The sequence below is a fragment of the Megascapheus bottae genome, chromosome 4 (assembly GCF_031878675.1).
Source record: "Megascapheus bottae isolate mThoBot1 chromosome 4, mThoBot2.hap1, whole genome shotgun sequence".
Lineage (NCBI taxonomy): Eukaryota > Metazoa > Chordata > Mammalia > Rodentia > Geomyidae > Megascapheus > Megascapheus bottae.
This window is the reverse complement of record NC_143512.1, coordinates 68,010,124-68,029,933: the sequence shown is the minus strand read 5'-3', so window position 1 is coordinate 68,029,933 and position 19,810 is coordinate 68,010,124. Positions and strand designations below refer to the sequence as shown.

The window sequence follows — 19,810 nt, the reverse complement described above, 5'->3', positions numbered from 1 at the left end:
TCTGACTTATCTCACTTTGCATCATGTATCTTTCTTTCTGTTTTGCAAATTTCACACTGTAGATCAGTTTTTAGAGCAACTAATTACATTTTAAAATGCAATGTGTGTGTGTGTGTGTGTGTGTGTGTGTGTGTGTGTGCGCGCGCGCGCACGCGCGCGTGCATGCCCACACCCACTCAAGGGGAAAAGCAGGGTGAAGTTCATGACCCTGCTTACATACAGTCAAGATGGCAGTAACACATTCCTGGAAGGTCTCTGCTAACTATTGCTTTGGTAGCCTTTTCACACCCATGATTCAAACTGTTCACTCAGCTAAAATGGATAACAAGTGACCTGGTGCAAATTACAGGAATTTGCAGGACAAGCTCCAGAAAGCACTCAGCCAAATGCCTGTGCAGTTCTATTAGACAACCCACAAATTCTTCTGGGACTGGGCCAAAGGCCCCTTTGACAGTGAGCATTTCTGATTCAGGGGATCTTTAAGCCCATCTTGGAAGTAACGTGAGAGCATTACTTGAGAAGTGAGTCACTTCCAGGGCTGAAGAGTGGCTGTGTTTTTCATTTATCTATTGAACTTCAGTCACACTGAATAATAATCCTATAGAAAATATCAGTTATTCACTAGGATGTCAATACCTGAAGAGGAGCAAGCAGTTTGTGGGTTTTCTTGTAGGATACAGGAACTCTAGATTTCAGAGGTCAGACTATAAGAATGCCCACCAATCTTTTACTGCCAAGGTATTACTACAGACTGTAAGCTTTGATGCCTAGCTTGTGAGCCTATTTTTCTTTTCCCCAATAAGCACACAAAAATATACCTCATAAATATGTTCATAATTTGAATGAGCAAGGAAAACTGAATATCCCTTTGCTGTACTTCATGTCACATAATTAATTTTTGCCTCTGTAAATGCTCACAGGAAAGGGATGAGAGAGAAAAGGGAACAGGTAGGTAGGGATAAAAAGTAACAAACATAACACAGGGCAGCTAACATGTAACCCATCATATTTCTTGTTCCCATAGCATATCTGGCTCCTGCTAAAATGCCACTTCTTCCCATCATGCCATGAGTTGTCTCTCAAATGCTTCCTTTTCCCATAATGCTTTGGATGCCCATGAAACCAATGAAAAGAACTAGGGTGATACATGCACAAGACAGCAAGCAAGCAGTTTATATAATCTGTTGACTTCAAAGATCACCCAACTCAGGTACTGTCTGAAAATGAAACTCACTGGTTGTACTCTTGTAGATTACATTGTATTTTGTTAAGCTACAAACCACTAAGAAAAACAAAACAAAACTCTACCTTGTTGTTCTTTATAAATTGTTTTGTGGGTACAGTTTGCTTCATTGTTATTGAAAGTTGAATTTAAGATTAATTTCAGTGTACTTCAGAGATAACTTGAAGTAATTCACAGGCTGACTTGCCATGTACAATATGACATTTACATCAGGAATGCAACAGTGTTAATCAAATGGAACTAATCCAATCACTGCAGCATTCAGCAAGTATGTATGAAACCAGCCACCTCTCTGGGAGTCATCTTAACAGGCCCAGGATTAACTCAGTATTATACTTAAGTGTGAAAGACTTACTTACTCTGGTAATTAGGGAAAGGGAAAATAGGTTATATTACAAAGTTCAACTTTTCTAATAAGTTAAAGTGACAAATTTCATATGGAAAATACATTTTTTCTCAACAAAATCAAGCAAATTAGTCAGAGAGATCCTTGAGTAACCTACTGGAGAAAATCAAAACCGCCATTTTGAAAAGCACAAGACATGCTGTTCAAATGGGCAGTTCATATATTGATCGTCCATATACTTAAGCTTTATAGGAATTAAAGTCTTGGTCATCAAACAACCTGGATCAATAACTGGCAAAGAGGAGCATTTCTGAACTGACAACAGCACTAGTTTCCAGTCCCCACATTACCCCAGGGCTGGGGTGGGGAGGGAGGCGGGAAAGCACTTCCACCCCAGAAAATTTGTTTTTCAAAACTGAACTCCATACCTGATGGTATCAAACATCTAGTTTTTAAGCACTATGATGTGCTTTCAAAAATCACATACACGTTATGTCTAAAATAGTCAGTGTCAAACATATGCAATATCAGTTGGTTTAGTCTTTCAAGATTTGGGATATAGTTCAAGGTACAGAAAAGCCAAAATAAACCACAAAAATAGGATTATAATAACAGACCCTGATTCTCCCAGTCTCTTGCCGGCTCCAACCACCGTGGTCTGACTTGGAGGTAAGAAAGGACAGAATGAATGGAGTGAACAGTTCTTCACAAAAGTACAAGAAAATAAAATGCAAAAACACTATAGTAATTAGATGAGGTATACAGGTATATGTGAAAAGTGTGTTAAATGATTGTGTTCTTTTAAAAACTTGACTATCTCTCCCAAACCTCTTTCTGTTTTATATTCTGTAAGCATTTGACATTTTTGACAACTCCACTATTTCTTCTACTCTGCTCTCACAGCTTTTAGGCTGCAAGTGCTCCCGTGATTACCTGGACCACTCCTCTCACTCTTGCCCTGACTTCTCTCAGGAATGTACCCTGACTGTTACGGTCCAGTGCCCCTACCAAAAGCAAAGACATTTGACCCTGGCTCTGCTCAATCTGTGCTCTTCTGAAGAAGGCCTATTCACTCCTGTTGTTTCCATCCCCACCTTCATTTCACACCACTTCACCACAGGGCTGCAGTTCAACCTGTGTCAAAAAAATTGGAGCTTTCTGCTCGCTTGGTAGATACTTAGTGGGTCCTCTTCATAAAATCACAAACACAACTTGGCCAAATCAAAGCAGATTTTTGTTGCATTCCACCCCATCTTATACAGCATGGATCAACAAGTGGCCTCGCCATTGTACTGGACATGCAGATAAAAGATCTGTGAGTGCTGCCAGTTATACCTGCATAGTTTCTAGAAAGGTGATATTTGAACCCTACTTAAGAAGTGCACTTCTGTGAAAATCTAGCAAAGGAGCATGTGTTGTGTGTTGGATGTGATGCTGAGTCCTGCATATCTAACCACACACTTGGAAACAGAACTGCTGCAGTTTTCCCAGCCTGTGCTATGACAGGCTATTCTCAAGCAATTACTAAACTAGGCAGGCGTGGGAAGTCCCAGGTGTAGTTGAGCGCTCAGGGACTGGAGTCATGGGATTTGGTCTTTTCAAAGCTCCAGTTCACATGCCTCCTTCCTTTGAAACCGAATTGCCATTATAATGGAATTAAAAGTGGAATCTTCAGGAGGTCATGGATGAATGTCATTGTTGCCATTATCATGGTTACTGACTTTTTTTTAAATGCCTGTACCAGATATTTATGTCTTATGCTTGGATTTCTAGCTTCCACAAACAACCAAGACAGCTCCCCCCTTCCACTCCTTATTTTTTGGTGCTAGTACTGGTGCTTAAACTCAAGGCCTGGGTACTGTCCCTTAGCTTTTTTGCTCAAAGCTGGAGCTTTACCACTTGAGCCAGAGCTCCAGTGCTTTGGTGATTAACAGGAGATAAATCTCATAGACTTTTCTACCTAGGGCTGGCTTTGAACCTTGAGCCTCAGATCTCAACCTCCTGAGTAGCTAGAATTACATGTGTGAGTCACTGGTGTTTGGATCCAGATACATTTTTACTGCTCACGAATGAGCAACTCTGTGCCATTCTATTGTAGCAGCATAAGATGGAGCACTGGGAGACACTCTGCTGGTTGAGTAAATACTTACGGACTTGAACCACCACACTTGAATGCTTGTGGAATACACTCAGAGTTTATCAGTATGGCTTTAGACACATTCCGTAGTCACACTCCAAAACATCACTTTCTAAACCCATGGCCAGGCCCTCCTCAAGAAACCTCACACAGGCAGGTTTTTCTCCTGCTTTTTAAAAATTATTACTGTCTTTAGGTCGTTGTACAAAGGAGTTGTCATTTAACAAAGCACAGCTTTTGAATTCACTATATATTGATCAATGGTACCCCATTCAACATTATCACCTATCCTCCTACTCACCCTTTTCCTCCAGCTTCTTAATTTTGTAGGCTATGCAATGGATTCTTGCCTGCATTTTACAGGGATGATCTCTGTGCAAGAAAGGTGACTAGTGGGTTGGCTGCAGCTAACTCATAGAACATTTACATATCATGTGGATTTCCCTCAGTTAGACCCTCTGCAGCACAAGAAAAAAATGATCATAGCCCAATCTCAGAACTAAAACGTAGATCCTTCCCCATTATCCAAACTCATAAATACAATCCATGAAAGTTTTGGTTGCTTATTTTAGGATAAGAACTTTTTTAAAGGGACTAATCTACTGGGCATGCCTATCATCAGCAATTTTCTCTCTAAAGTCAAATACAAAAGAAATGTTAACTTGCAATCAAAGGGTTGTTTGATAAGTATAGAAACAATTGGATTGATAAAATATTTAATAACATCATTAGTTCATTTATTTGTCTAATTGAATATCTACTCAAGCTTTCTGTGCTGGCTACTTCCCATTTCATGCCCTTGCCAATAAGTCTCCAAAAGACTAGAAAGCATTTCATTAAAACCTTCTTTTTCCTGATAGCTCTTGATAGAGATGGCCAAATTCAATTTGCTAGGCTTCTCAGATTCACTAGCCTTCCTTGAATATTTTCTTTATATGTGTTCATTTTACATATTCTGTCTTGTTACAGGGCAATCTTCTGAGCTAAGAGACGCAGCTTATTCATTAACGTGCTCTTGCCTATTTATATTTGACTCTATGGCAGACTTCTACCCTCCAACTCTTTGAGGACTGTAATATTACAGGTTCATTGCTAGCCTGCAAACCTTTCCTTTCTGTCCCTTTCATGGTTTTGGGCCTGGCCAGCCTCCTGTGTTTTTCCTGAGGAAATTTGCTTTCTTCAACTTTGCTGTATTATTCCTACCTAGACGCCCATGCCCTGCCACATTTACCTCTCCAAAGCTGCCCTGTACTTCAGCACTCACAGCAGAGGCGTGGTCCTCCAATTACCTTTACCACCAATCTCCAAACTTCCACTCATTGTGAATACTATGCATTTATTGATTACTTTACCCTGTCTGGGTTTTTAGTTAACCCTATATTGAGTGACTGTCACATCTTCTCAGATAAATACATACTCTTTAAAACCAAGGAGTCAGGCTGGGAGTTTGGCCTAGTGGTAGAGTGTTTGCCTAGCATGCACGAAGACCCAGGTTCAATTCCTCAGTACCACATACACAGAAAAAAAAAAAAGCCAGACGTCGTGCTATGGCTCAAGTGGTAGAGCTCTAGCCTTGAGAAAGCCCAAGGACAGTGCTCAGGCCCTGAAAAACAAAACAAAAAATAAAACCAAGGAGTTTTGCATTAAACAAAAGCAGTTCAAGTTACTATGCACTTGCAGAAATTGGCACCACTCTTGAGGGAAGATTCTAGATAATGTCACCTTCCTGGGACCCCCTGTCACCATAATACCAGTTCCTCCTATAGGACTCCTCCTGCTGTTCTCTTCAGTCACTGTCATTGTGGGCCTTACTTCTGTGGTCCAATAAACCCTACTGATTCCATCCCCTGCCTCTTGTCTGCCCCTCTGTCTTCTCTTCTCTGGTATTTCTTCTTTGCAACCCTTAACCTTCTTCCCAGACATCTATTTCCTGTCCAGGCTCAGGCTCATCATCTTCTATCTCATCTGTGTCTCTACCCAAAATAAAACTCCGTGTTCTTGATGAACGTTGGTGGACCTAGCCTCTGCCCTTCCTCCCCAGCCTCAGAGGAGGGGAAATCCTTTGGAGAGTCTAGGAGCACAGTGCTAATTGTTTTTCCAAAGAAGCAGCGAGAGTTACTGCATCCCCAAGTGAGGACACCGTCCATTGTCTTGTAGGAGCTGCATCTGTGGGAAAACGCCTAGGTTCCAGCTCCATCATGACCCAGCAACCCAGAAACCTCAGGCTAAGTATTTGGACCGCTGGGATTTCTGGGGCCAGAGTCATGTCCCAGACACAGGTTACAGGGCCAAAACAAGTACTCTCCAGGAATGGGTCCTTTGTGCAAGACTAGGAGAGTCTTGAGGCAGCCGGGTCTTACATAGCTATCCACTGGTAATGACTGACTGGAAGTGAAAGGCCCAGCTGCCTCCTACTTTCTCCGGACCCTCCAACTCTGAAGATTAGGAATGCTTTAGGTTTTGATATACTTTATCCCTCAAAGTTATGCATCATGAGGGTTTGCTCTCCATGTGGCGAACTGAGGTGGTAGAATCTCTGGGAGGTAGTGTCTGTTGGAAGGTGGTGGTCAAGTCATAAGCTCCATACTCACAAAGGGATTGATGTTTCCTCCAGGGAATGGGTCCAGGCTAGTAGTAGTGGATTAGTTCTCCAAGAACAGATAAAGAGCCGGCCTAGTCCCTTCCTTGTCTCTGGCTTCCCGGCTTACGCACGTGCCGCTTCTGCATGCAGCTAGTCTCTCCGCCATCTGGTGATGCCGCCAGGAAGCTCCTATCAGCCATCAGAGCTGTGGTGTCTGGACCCTGAAGCGAACAGAATTATATTCCAAATAAACCTCTTCTTTATGCATTACGCAGAACCATCTGCTTTGTTATAGCAACACAAAATGGACTAACACCATGAATAAGTGGATGGCAGATAAAGTCAAAGAAGAAAGCAGAAAGAGAATAGAAGCCCTTTGGGGCCCCGTCACAGAGGAAAAGGAAGGAGCTTATTCATAGCATCCACACCTGTCCTAGGGGGCACTGGCAACCAACTCTGCCCTCTAAGCAGCTCGGCTCTAAGACGGAAGGTGGGGCTGAATTCATGGAGAATTACCCACAGGAATTGGCCATGCTTGGGCTGCAGCTGTGGACCAGACTCCCTATGGACAATGGCAAGGCAGGCTCAAAGAAGACAAAGCTACTGATAATCACCAGCAAAGAGGCCGATCCCTTCAAGGGCATTCTGTCTCACAGGAGAAGGGCTGCTTCCATCACCTCTCCTAATTGAAGCTGGTCAAGTGGGGCCCCTGCTATGATCACATTTGGGGCCATCTCCTTTTCCTCTCAAGCCAAATGAACATTGGGGAGAACCTGACATCCATCAAGTACAGGAGTTTAAGATCAGGGAAGTTAATAGGGGATAGGATACTCAGGGGTACCCTTGAGATAGGTTCCAATCCCACCTCTGCAATAGCATTTATGCTTTTGAAATGGTTATTTTTTTTCCACTTAAAAATGACTATTTTTAAAAAAATTAAATTAAATTTTAAAAAAAACTATTTTTTTTTAAAAATGCACCTGGAGTCAAATAGCTGGTTAGAAGTCAGTACTTCTGTCAGGCTCAAAGATACCATAGTATCACCTCCATAAAGGCCAAATTTATTTTCATGAAAATATTCCAGAAGCGGAGCATCTATTTGCATAGATCTAAAAGTAGGGAACACTAAACATATGGACGCCTCTCATTCCTATTCTTCAGTTACCGGGTAGAATTTGTGGTTTCCTTCCAGCAGTGGCTGTCGGTGTCACCCCAATTTAATTCACAGTTTCAAAACAACACTCTTGTCCTCCAGCTATTGACAAGGGATGAAGGCAAGGAGGAGATAAAGAAACCTGCTCTGTTTGTGCATATGAATGCATGCATATACATGCACATGCATGTGTGTGTGTGTGTGTGTGTGTGTGTGTGTGTGTGTGTGTGCATGAGAGACTTGGTTTCCTTCCCTTGTGTTCAAAAATACAAATTCACTCGGCACAGTTTCCACCTAATACAGCCTGTATTGTGCTGGCTTCAATGCCAAGGTTCACTTGTACAGTGCCTTGTAGGAACCTATTTCCTAGAGTGATGCATGTTATGGATTTCCCAGATTGCTTCTTCAGGACACCTCGTGCTTGCTAGGCAGGTGCATGTTTTAGTTTGTTTTTCAGATGGAGTTTCACTGAACTTTTTCCCAGACTGGCCTCAAACTGCTATCTTTCTAGCGCTGCTTCCCTCATAACTGAGATTAAAGGCATGTGACATCACACCCTGACCTGGCTGATATTCTGGATGGAAATCCTTTGCCAATGGGCTTTTAGTCACAGGTTCAGACCAGGGTGAGCCTCTGTGATCCCAAGTTTGTAGTTAGCCAGTGTTTGCTCTCTTACACTTCATGCAAGTAGTTACTATTAAATCAACCCCCCTTTTATGTTTTCATTATCTCTGAGCTTATCTTTGGTGCAAATCTGTTTTTCTCCAAATAGCAAGATCTTCTGCCTGCTAACGTATTATTTAGTTTTGAACATACAAAAACTATTTTGTGATCAAATTAAAAACCTATCATGGGTACACGAGAAGCACCATTTAGCCAATGTATAATTGTTATCCATTCACAAACATTTGATGGTTTGTTATTATTTTGGGGAACTTGGCTTCACACATTCTAAGGAGCAGGCACTCTACCACATAAGCCATGCCTCTGGCCCTTTTTGCTGGGGTTACTAAGATGGATCTTGCTTTTGGCCTGGGCTGACTTGGGTCACAATCCTTGTATTTACACTTTGTGCTGGAGATGCAATATCAGGTGCATACAACTCCACCATTTTTTCCCTGCTGTGATAAGGCTTTACAAACCTTTTGCCTAGTTGCTCCAGTATCCACAATCCTCTTGATCTAGTCCTCCTGTATAGCTAGAATCCAAAGCATGAACCACTGGTTTCTGGCCACAATTGATTCATATAGAACAATATGGATATATGCTTACAATTCTTTTTTAATTATGATTCCAGACTCAATATTTGTCTGACTCTATGTCTCCATCTATTTGGAGGCCTTGTTTTTTCTCCTGCTGGTTTAGTCTTCTTATCTGAAGAAAAAGAGGAACCAGTCTCACACTTGAAAAGCCAAATCAAGAATAATCAAGAAGTCTGAGAATGGATTTCTTGATCATGGCCATTCTAAATGGAGTGGGGATGTGGCCAGGAGGGATCACTACTACACTGTTGGTGGGAGTGCAAACTCGTTCGACTACTGTGGAAAGCAGTATGGCAGTTCCTCAAAAGTCTAAACATAGAGCTCCCCTATGACCCAGCAATTCCACTACTTGGCATTTACCCAATCATCCAGAAACAAAGACATACTAAATCCACCAGCACAACAATGTTCATTGCAGCACTATTTACCATAGCAAACCCAGATGCCCCTCAGTAGATGAGTGGATCAACAAGATGTGGTATTTATACACAATGGAATTATATGCTGCTGTCAGAAAGAACAACATCACCCCATTTGTAAGGAAATGGAAAGACTTAGAAAAAAATCATATTAAGTGAAGTAAGCCAGACTCAAAGGAACATAGGCTCAGTGGTTTCCCTTATTTGTCATAATCAGTAGAAACCCTGGGCTCTCCTAGCAGAGATATACAATAGAGGAAAACCTAGATATATAAGGCCATATAGTATGACACTAAATGAAAGGACTTCCAGGATATAGAAACAAGAGCCACATAATGAGTGATTGTTGTCCTTAATGTACTATGTTATCTCTCATCTCTTTTTCTGTCCCTTGGTTATCTCATATTGTTACAGTATTTCACCTTGTTATCTGATATATTGTATATATGCGTATTTGGTTATTTGAAATCAGATAGGGAAGGGGGAAAACAAGATTAGTGGCCGGAGTAGGGGGAGGGAAATGGGGACCAAGACATGAGTAAAGGGTATCAATGTTTGTGAAGTAATGCACCTTCTATCTGGTGAATATAATGTAACCCTTCTATAATTACAATAAAAATATATGAAAAGAAGTCTGAGAATGGAACTAAGGATTAAACCCATGCCTTTCTTTGGGGTAGAATTTCTTAAGTGAGACTCTTTACCACTTAATTCTGCATTTAGGAAATTTGAAGACATAAGGGGGATTAGTGGTATCCTATACTCTTAACATCTGACTTCAGTTTGCTAACAACAAGCCACAAGCTCCTTGAGACCTTTTCCTTTCTAATTATCTAGTGGTATCTTAGCAGAGCAAAAAAAATTATCATAAATTAAAAAGAAAAAGAATAGGCTGAAGGTGAGGAGTAGAATACAAGCAAATGTACTCCAGTACCACAGAAAAGAAAGCATATTTCACTTTAATAGATGAGAAAAAATCACCCAATAAAGTCCGCAGTCTTTACAAAGAAAAGAACAATGTAATATGCAGCTATCGCTACTTTACTTTGACACTACATTGGGTCATCAGAGTAACAAATGACTTAAGCAGCCCAGATTCATCTGAATTTATTATCCTACAATTCCAGTTCAGTTTGGGAATGTTGGCCTGGGAAATGTCACACCCCTTTTTGTCTTGTCATTCTTCACTGGTCCCATCTTCAAATAGTCTGCATTAAGGTCGGGGACAAGAATTCCATTTAGGGTCTCCTTTTCAACTCTGTAACTCTTCTCTGAGGAGTTACATGGCTAGAGTTCAATATCTTCACAGTCAGAAATTCATGACCCAAATTCCTCCAAATTACATTCCATAACAAGTATACCCCTCTGATTCCAGGCCCTCCAGTTTAATTAATTACAGGGCCCAACTAAAATCATTTTTGGCAGATGTTGTCCAAAATGTAATTGGTTCACATCCAATTATCCCATAAAAACAGGTAAATTTATTTAGAAACTAAACTAAGTACATCTTTCAATTAATGCAGCCTGCCAGGCTCAAACTGCTTTGATCAAAACTGTGCTATCTATGGGAACATTATCCAGGTTTTATATGGCCATTGAGGGGAACTAGAAACAACTGCTCTAACAGTTTACAGGCCCAAAGCTTCTTCTCATGCTCTATAGTGTAAAATTTGCAAAAATTAATTAATCATTTTTTTCAAGTATCAGAAAAATCCCCAAATGATTTCCAGAACAATTCTAGCTTTCTGCATCTAGCCTTCATGCAGTGGTTGGTTGGCAGTCAGCTCAAGTAGACTTCATACTTTGTCTACTCGCGTCTTACAAAACAGAATTAAATTGACATCAATGTATTTTTTTATTTCTGAAGGACATAGTCCTATCATCAGTTGGCATACTTCTCTCTTTAATATAAGAAGAAACAGTGTCCAAAAACATAAAAGCACCACCAAACTGTCAGCTAGCCAATTCTTGTCAAAACCTTGGGTCAAAATAAAAGTGATACTGATGGATAGTTATTCAAAGGTTACCTTGTTGAAATAATTGGTCTTTGTGAAAATTTAATGAATATTTGGCAAATAAAAATAAAAGACAAAGATATATATAATAGATGATAAAAGGTAGAAGGTAGATATTCAAAGATGATAGATAGAAATGACTATATAAACAAGCATATGCATACACACAGGCATGCATACATGTGCACACATACATACATACATACACACACATACACAATATACACATACATACACACATATGACCCAACGCTACATGAAGTCTATGCTCTGATTAAATTGGGTAAAACTAGACCTGGTGATATTTTCCTCCATAGAATTCCCTTGTCTGAGCTATACTGCAAGAGCCACTATAAGAAAAGCCCTAGATACCAGATGCCACATTTTCTGTAGGAATATTGTTTGATGACATTGCCCTGTTGGTCACCAAGTGTCCCCTTTATGACCCTTCTGTGAAGTGCGCTTTGGAATCTATGCTAACACAATCTACAGCTACCTGGAGAGACATAAACCGTGTTAAACTCACAGCATCGCTTTCTCTGGGCTACAATAATGGGCAGGTTCCTTCAGTCCAGGTAACAGCATGATGGTACCTGGAGGAGCTCCTTAACTCAGGACTTTATGGGTCTATTAAAAAGGCCGAAGGGACTGATATACTTTATACTATACAGTAAACTTGAACTTCACTTAGTTATGATGACTTGTAATTCTGGACAACAGAATTGTGGAACCAGCTACCAGAGGTGAATCAAAGGCTGGTAAGGGCTGTGGGAATCAGTTTGTTCTCCCTCTAGTTCTGACAGTGTGTTCAGCTACTCTTCTTTGCCCAGTCAAGCCTGAGTTAGAATTTTGGTTCTCGTTAAAAGAGTACATTCCATGAGATCCTGTTGTGCCTGTGTGTATGTTTACTTTATTCCCAGCCTTCAGCAGTGGCTGCATCCTGTATAAGTTCAAGAGCCCAGGTGACTTCAGTGGCTTCTTTCTTCCTTTGGTGTTCTCAGCCCATAACCCCCATAAGGCTGTTTCTGCTTGCCCAATATTGAGGCAATAACAGCTTAATTTTACTTCTTTTGCCTTGAAAAGCAATACCTTGGGCAGAAGTTCGGGGACACTGAGGCAGCCTCTGACACAATCAACTGTACAAAGATGGCTTCTGTGCTGCTGAACTCACCCCTGAGCAGTTTCACTCTAGGCAGAAAAAAAAAAAGTCAGGGTTTTAATTTCTTCAGACTTGGCTGTGAATCCTGGGTCTGTTTCCTAGTTGTGTGAGCTCAGGCTTGAGCCTTGATTTCTTCATCTGTAAATAGTATTCATCACCTTGATAAAGTTGTAGTGACGATAGCAGACTACTGCTTCTAGAAGGGAGAAGAGAGAGAAAAGAACAGGTAGAGGAGGAAGGTGATGGTTAAAAAAGACTTTTCTCATTAAGAACAAAAAAGCCACGCCTCCCGTTCTTTTCCTTCGAATCTCAGCAAACTTAGATGAAATTTGATATTTAGTATGAGTGGTACAATAGACAAAAATCATGTGGCCCATCATTTTGAATGCTTATTTATTCAGTATTTTGTTACTATTTCTGCTTATTCCTAGATCTTAATTTTTATGCATTTTTAGTATTAATAGGATAAGGGGGTTTTGATATGATAACTCCATAAGTATATCCAGTGTACTTTGATTAAGTTCTCCCTCCATTAAATTCCTCCATCATATATTCTTTATACATCCTAGCGTGTATATATATATATATATATATATATATATATATATATATATATATATATATACGCGTCATGGGGCTTGAACTCAGCCTGGGCACTGTCCTTGAGCTCTTTATCTCAAGGCTTCTACCCTACCCTTGAGCCAAGCCCCACTTCCCATTTTCTAGAGGATAATTGGAGATAAGAGTTTCAGGTCCTTTTCGGCCAGGGCTGGCTTTGAACCTTGATCCTCAGATCTCAGCCTCCAGAGTAGCTAGGATTACAGGCGTGAGCCACTGCACCTGGCTTGTATATATTTTGTTAACCCCCTATGCCCTTCTCTTTTTCAAATAGCATTTGGTGGGTTTCATTGTTCTACTTACCTACACACACACACACACACACACACATAAAGTACTTTGTATCACCTCATTTTTACATCATATTGATAGGACATTATTTTGTAAAATTTTTAATGTGAGCTTTGTGCTTTTGCTTAGGCCAAAATGACCTAGAAATCTTTCATGGAATGATGTGTGGTATGAATAAGGATAGAGTATATTTTTGTGACCCTGTTAACAATATCATCTATAAAACTATTGTCTTCCTTAATCTTCTTTGTGACCTTGTGACACAGACACTGGGGACCACTTAGGACTCTTGAGCAGCCTGCCTCAAGTCCCTTCACCTAACAACCTGAGATCAGAATTTCATGTGCAACCATCTTTTGAATCCCAATCTTCAACTGCTGCTTCTGCCATTAACTTCCATCTCCACAGTCACTGAGCATGTAGCTTCGTGACCAGCGTAAGGAGTAACAGGATGACAGGTGAGCTCAGGTATGTGCCACCCACTTCATATGTGGCATGCAATTGATGTGCATTCTCACTGAAGTGTTCCTCATTAGCCAATGATGGAGGGACTGAATCACCCCTAACAAGCCAACAGCTATGAAAAGACAGGCTCCCATGGTCACACACCAGCAAGCAGGGAACTGGGGACTTGAACCGAAACTAGTACAACTCTCATGCTCTGCTTTATGGTTAAAATGACACTGGTTCCATCACTGAGCTGGAGATAATGTTCAAAGAAATGCGGGGCTGTGATGTCACTGTGGCTGTGATTGAAGCAGCTGGTAAGTAACAGCGGGCTCTCCCCCCTTCCCTGCCCTCTCCCCAGAAGAAAGCCATGCTAAGTGGGCAGCGGGGTCACCTTCACCACTCACCTGCCGTGGTTCATTAAAGTCTTAGTCCTCTGTGATCCCTTCACATCTGAGGGAAAGGGTCACAGTCTCAGGCTTTGTGTTCCAATTGATGCTTTCCTTTGTGATCAACCTATGTTGTGTGATTTCCTTCACATCCTCTTTGTGCTCCGCTTTAAGGCCATGACATACGTACTATGACAGAACGTACTCACACTGATCGGGAGCAGCGTCCTACAGCTGTTTTTCATTTTATATTTAGGGGAGGGGAAGTATAAAATTATTACCTTGAAATCTACTCAACTTTGAGGCCTTTTATATGTTTAGGTATTAATAAGGCCAACTATTTCTGCAAATATTCAAACGAGGATTTATGTCTCTTGTTTATCTAGATACATGTATCATCTTTTAAAATTGCTACTGTAAAGGTGACATAGAGAGGGCTTACAATGATGTAAGGCAGATAAAGAGAACATTTATTTCTTTTAACAATGTTACCTCTTCCCTCTTTCTATCCCAGGTTTTCTCTACACAAGTTGTGTAGTTGATGGTGTTCAGTGAGTGCCATCACTGCATTTGTTCACCTGCTGTCTCAACATTTATATTATCAGGATTTATCAACTCTTGCCTTTTTTTCCCGGGCCATCCTAGACCAAAGTCTTCCTATTTACACCTCCCAAATAGTGAGGATGCAGGTGCATCTCACCGATCTCAGTTTTTGTTTTTTGTTTTTTTTATTGAGGGCTAATAACTTCTTTCCCAGGCTGATATTAAACTGCACCCCTCCCACCCTCCACCTCCAGGAAGTTAGGATTAGGTGAGCAAGCTGCCATATCGGGCCCTGGGTCTCTCTTCTTTGTTTCTATCCCCAGTTCCTAGCAACCCATGAAGCCCCATGTACTCTCAAGTGTCTGATTTTAGGACCAAAGTAACTCCTTGGTTTCTTGTTTTTTTTTTTTTAATTCAATGATAAAAATGAGAATACTCAGTGGGCACTGTGGCTTGTGCCTGTAATCCTGCCTACTCAGGATGCTGAGATCTAAGGAAGCCAGTCCAGGCAGTCAAATCTGAGGGTATGGCTTGAATGCCCGAGTGCCAGACTTGAGGTCAGGGGAAAAAGCCAAGTGAGAGGAGGAGGCCCTGACACCAACAAAACATAACAAGCAAAAAAAAAAAAAAGATAAAAGGGGATGTATGTTTCAGAGTTTTGAAAAACACGTGTGGTCATAAAAACACGGGTTGACCAGAGGCCCTTGTGCAGACTTCTGATAAAGGGCTGTGCTTAGGGAATATCTAATGTAAATTACTAAGCATTTGAGCCTTCGGCTTAATTATCTGAAAAGAAAGCAGAAAATTCTGTAACTTTGTCCTGTTGCCTGCCTGGCGTAAGTTACACATACTGATTTTGAAACTCAGGCATTGATGATTTGACAACATGAATCCTCATCATCATGAATAAAATGTGCAGAGACTCTAGGGCAAATGACAGCACTTTGAACCCAGCTTGTTTCGTAGTGGTATTTTTCAATCTTCTTAAAGATGAGGGCAATAAATTAATGCCCACAGGCCAAATCCTAAGCTAAAGATTGCTTTTGTTTTCATTGCCTAACCTTTGTAAACAGTTGAAAAAATCAGAAGAATAATTTTGGGGGCATTTGAACATTACCTAGAACATTCACAATGTCCATGTTTATAAAGTTGTGGATTTTATTAATAGAAATACTCACTATGTAAGGACCTATATAAATTCTAGATCCTGCCTATTGTCATAGAAACCCATCTATGCACTATGTAGGCCTTTGCCGTTTGCTGACCTGTGTCTAAATGATTTCTCTGCACCAAAGCCATGGCATTCTGAGTCCTCATCCTTTTGGGGTTGCCATCAGCCTCAGGGACTTCATTTATGCTGAGACTAATGGAGAAATGATTGCCTCAACAAAGGCTGAGGCTTGGGACTGGAAAAGCACAGGGGTTTATTTAGGACTCAATCAAGATGGAAATGACCACAAAGGGAAATGTGACAGAGAGAGGAGAGATGACAAGCTGGCAATGAAGAAACCAGTCCCTTGGTGGTGTGACCCAGATTTAGCTAAACCTGTGTGGAGTCTCAATTCTCTCCCTATGGTCATTCTGCATTTTGGCTTTAATGTTTAACATTTAATGTTTATTACACTGTAGGCTTCCATGCTTGAGCAATTAGTTTACTGATGTTTTCTCTGGGGAGATAGAAGGGGAAATAGTGGTGAATGCATCTCATTTTGTGACACATCCTCCAATTGAAACTTTCCTCTACCCCTCTCCATGTCCCCATTCTGGTACACCCGTCCTCTGAGAACCAGCAAACCCCATTGAGTACATGCCTTGGGTTTCCTCCTGGCTTTTGGTTTCTTTCTCCTATATGATTTAGCTTTGTCTGGACCAATATCACATCCCACCACACTGACTACTTAAATCTGCCTTGTAATCTGCTTCCTTGGAGAAGGGCTAATAAATGATATATGAGCTTTCCCAGATCCTGAAAACACGGGGCAGCAAGTTAGTGCTGAGAGATCCTTAGATGGTAGTTTGGCAGTATTGGCAGTACTGTTGTCTGTTGATGGACTTCTTACCTGTGAGAAGGAAAAGGGAGCAGGCTGAGAAAAATGGAGAGAGGCCCATGCTAGAGATGAGAAATCAAAGCTGCAACTTCCCTGGCATCTGACAAAACTCAGTTCAAAACACAATGGAAAATGACCATGGAAGTAGCGGAAATTGTGCTGGGTCAGAAGCAGAAATGGAAGTGCTGTACTTCTGCAAGATGTTTGTACACCAAGGTTGTCCAGGCATGGACAGGGCTTCATCTAGTCGGCAGTTTACATTCACTGTTCCTTGTACAATATTGCAACACCAATTAAGCTTCTTAATGTGGCTTTGCTCAGAAAGATGATCCCAGGAGGACTGAAAAAGCAGAGGGGTTGTATAGATCACCAGTGCCCACTGCAGTTAATGACCTGGACAAATTCATTGAGCAGCCTTTTGATTAAGGAGGAAGCATTCCCCTGGGGACCTGAAAGGGAACAACTGAGCAAGATGAAGTTGGCTGAATGACAGTCACTTGTGGATCCAAGGACAGAGTGTCACCGATGACTTCCTGCCAAGTGTCCTTTCCTGGGAATTTCCCATTGTAAGAAAGCCAAAGCTTATTTTACCACCAACTTCTTTAAGCAGAAATGAAGTCTTAGCTGGTAAAATAACAGTGATTAGCACAGCACTAGCTAGGAGCCCCCCGGGTCGGATTTCTCTTCCCCTTTGGACTTTGTCTTCAGGCAGCTAAGCATTCAGGAGAAAAATCCCTTCTCTCTATGGGGCTGTTTCAGCTGCATCATTTGTGAAACAATTTTTAAGAGACAGAACACAACAGACCACCCCCCCTCCAATCATTGCATTTCTCTAATCTGAGATGCCTCTTGAAACTCCCAACTAATCTTTTATATAGTTAATTTCTCCCCACCCTGCAAGGTACCACCATTAAATTAAAAAGACAGAAAAGACAGGAGAGGGGGGAAAATAAAGATGCCCCTTGTGTTACTCAGCAAGTGTATGAGATTTGTAAGTTTCTAAAAATCCTTCCCAGCTCTGCTTATTTTGACAAAACCACTTAACACTTCAAGCAATGAACTACAGGGCATAAAAGTATAATCTGCAGAGAAAACCTTAATCCTCTGTAGTAACCTATTTGAATCTCCTCAAACACATTTCCGTGTGTAGGCCTGGAGAATTAAGTCAATTGTTTGATCTGAGAAGAAAGGCAATTAGGGCTCTCTCTTGATCTTTTTGGTTGAATTCTAGTCAGGGGCAACTACTGTTCTCCACGGCTCCATTTGAGACCCCTATTATTAGAATAACAGAGGTGAACATTAGAATCACTACAGTTAAGAGTCTCCCTGCATTTTCATTATGAGTTGTTTTATCAAGGACTTGCGAATCACGATAAGCTAATATTCAGCATACAAATGATTAGCTGGCTGTGGGATATTTTAAAAGAAAAAAAATAAACTTCCTTTAAAACTTCTTGCCTAACCTGAAGTAAAAGAAAATTTGGATGGAGGGACAACTGTGTTTCCTGTTGAGTGACTGGCAGAGAACTCAAGGGAGTCCCTAGAGCCCCTGACAGAGTCAGAGATAAGAAGGTGGCTGGATGAGCTCCAGAGAAAACAGGGAGTTCTAAGTATATACTTAGGATATGCAGAGCAGCTCACAAATCTCCAAATAAGAGCAGCGCAGAAACAATCCGGCTGGAAAATGAAAACACAATGTGTGACATAAGATTACATAAGATAAACATAATGTGTCCCTAGCAAAGAACATTGGCAACAAAGCTACTGCTGGAGATGATGGGGGAAGGGCGGATCCCAAGCAAGCAGTTAGTGCTGTCGCCAATAACGAAACTTACTTTCCTTCCGTTTCTGTGGCTCTATCTAAATCATCTTAAATATTGCTCTGGAGCTCATTTGTCTGTCTTGGAAAAGTAGAAAAGACAAGGTAGACAAGAGAAGACAAACTCTTTGCTTCTCACTAGGTTGTACTAGGCTTATGTTACCCTCTTTTAGCTTTTAGCTTCTGCTTAAATCCTGGTGCAGGATATCCCCAGCCATCTCCAAAGGGCTCTTATTATCACACCAGCCTCAGAGTTCTTTCTGCAAGACTGTGGCTTACAAGAGGCTGGAACGGCTCTTGACGGGGTAGAGTCTTATAGAATTACAAAGAAAAGCTCAGTTAATTTTTTCCTTTTTTTCATACTTCAATTTTTTATTGTAATTAATAGAAGGGTTAGTTATGAAGTACATTACTTCATACACATTGACACCCCTTCCCATTTTTTTATTCCTCAAACAGTAATGGAAAACTGATGGAGAGCCATCCTGTGTACTTCGAGCCCATTTTCAAGATGAAGAGCAATGGTTTTATCTACTCAGAGCTTGTGGACTAGTGGAGAAAGGTGGTTAAGTCAAGAAGTAGTGAAAATACAGTGCCAATGGGACTCAGGAAGGAACTCAAGAATTATATACTTCAAACTGAAGACCCAAGGCATGGAGTGCTGGAGATAGTACCAGAGTAAAGACTAAAAGAATAAAAAATGATTAGTAAAGGAGGTGGCCATCTTGAGAGCAGTGAGAGGGGAGAGAAATCATCATGTACTTAACGTGCAGATAGCTCTGTCAGGCTGGACAGAGCTATGTGTAAGTGAAGGGCTGGTGCAAGGTGCTGAGGCTGAAATGGATTCCTTCTCCTAGAGAGATCTCATGTCATTCTAAGGAGCTTGGACTTTATTCTTCAGGCTACAGGAGACTTATATTTCAAACATTAGAAGATGACATCAGCTGTTTAGCAAAAAAAATGTATATTAGTTTTCTATTGCTTTGTACCAAATTCTTACAACTTAGCTATTTTAAACAACATCTATAGCTTGGCCAACTAACCAGAAAATTAACCAAATTACTAAGAATTGGAAAGCTGGTACTGTTGAAACATCAGTGGGGGTGGGAGTGGGTAGAGGAATTGCTTAAATACACATGCACCACAAACTCTGAACCGAAAGCTAAAATCAAGGCTTTAGATCTAATCCACAGGATAAAGGGAAAGGAAACCTCAGGAGAACAACACACCACATCTGGACTGCATGGATTATCAGAGCTGACCCAGTGTCTTCCACTGACCATGAAGAGAGATAAAAAGTGACTGAAGAGTCATAAAATACAAGTTCGTGGACTCTGCAG

The 19,810-nt window shown here is 41.0% G+C and overlaps 1 long non-coding RNA gene across 2 annotated transcripts in view; it reads left to right on the top strand.

Moving 5' to 3' along the window:
- Positions 1-19,217, top strand: part of LOC150064621 (uncharacterized) — a 29,448-nt gene extending 10,231 nt beyond the window's left edge. For both annotated transcript variants that reach the window (XR_016535171.1, XR_016535170.1), the window contains 3 exons: positions 1,025-1,210; positions 13,491-13,682; positions 18,930-19,217. This is a non-coding gene — a long non-coding RNA (uncharacterized LOC150064621). The remainder of the gene's footprint in view (positions 1-1,024; positions 1,211-13,490; positions 13,683-18,929) is intronic.
- Positions 19,218-19,810: the final 593 nt, after the last annotated feature.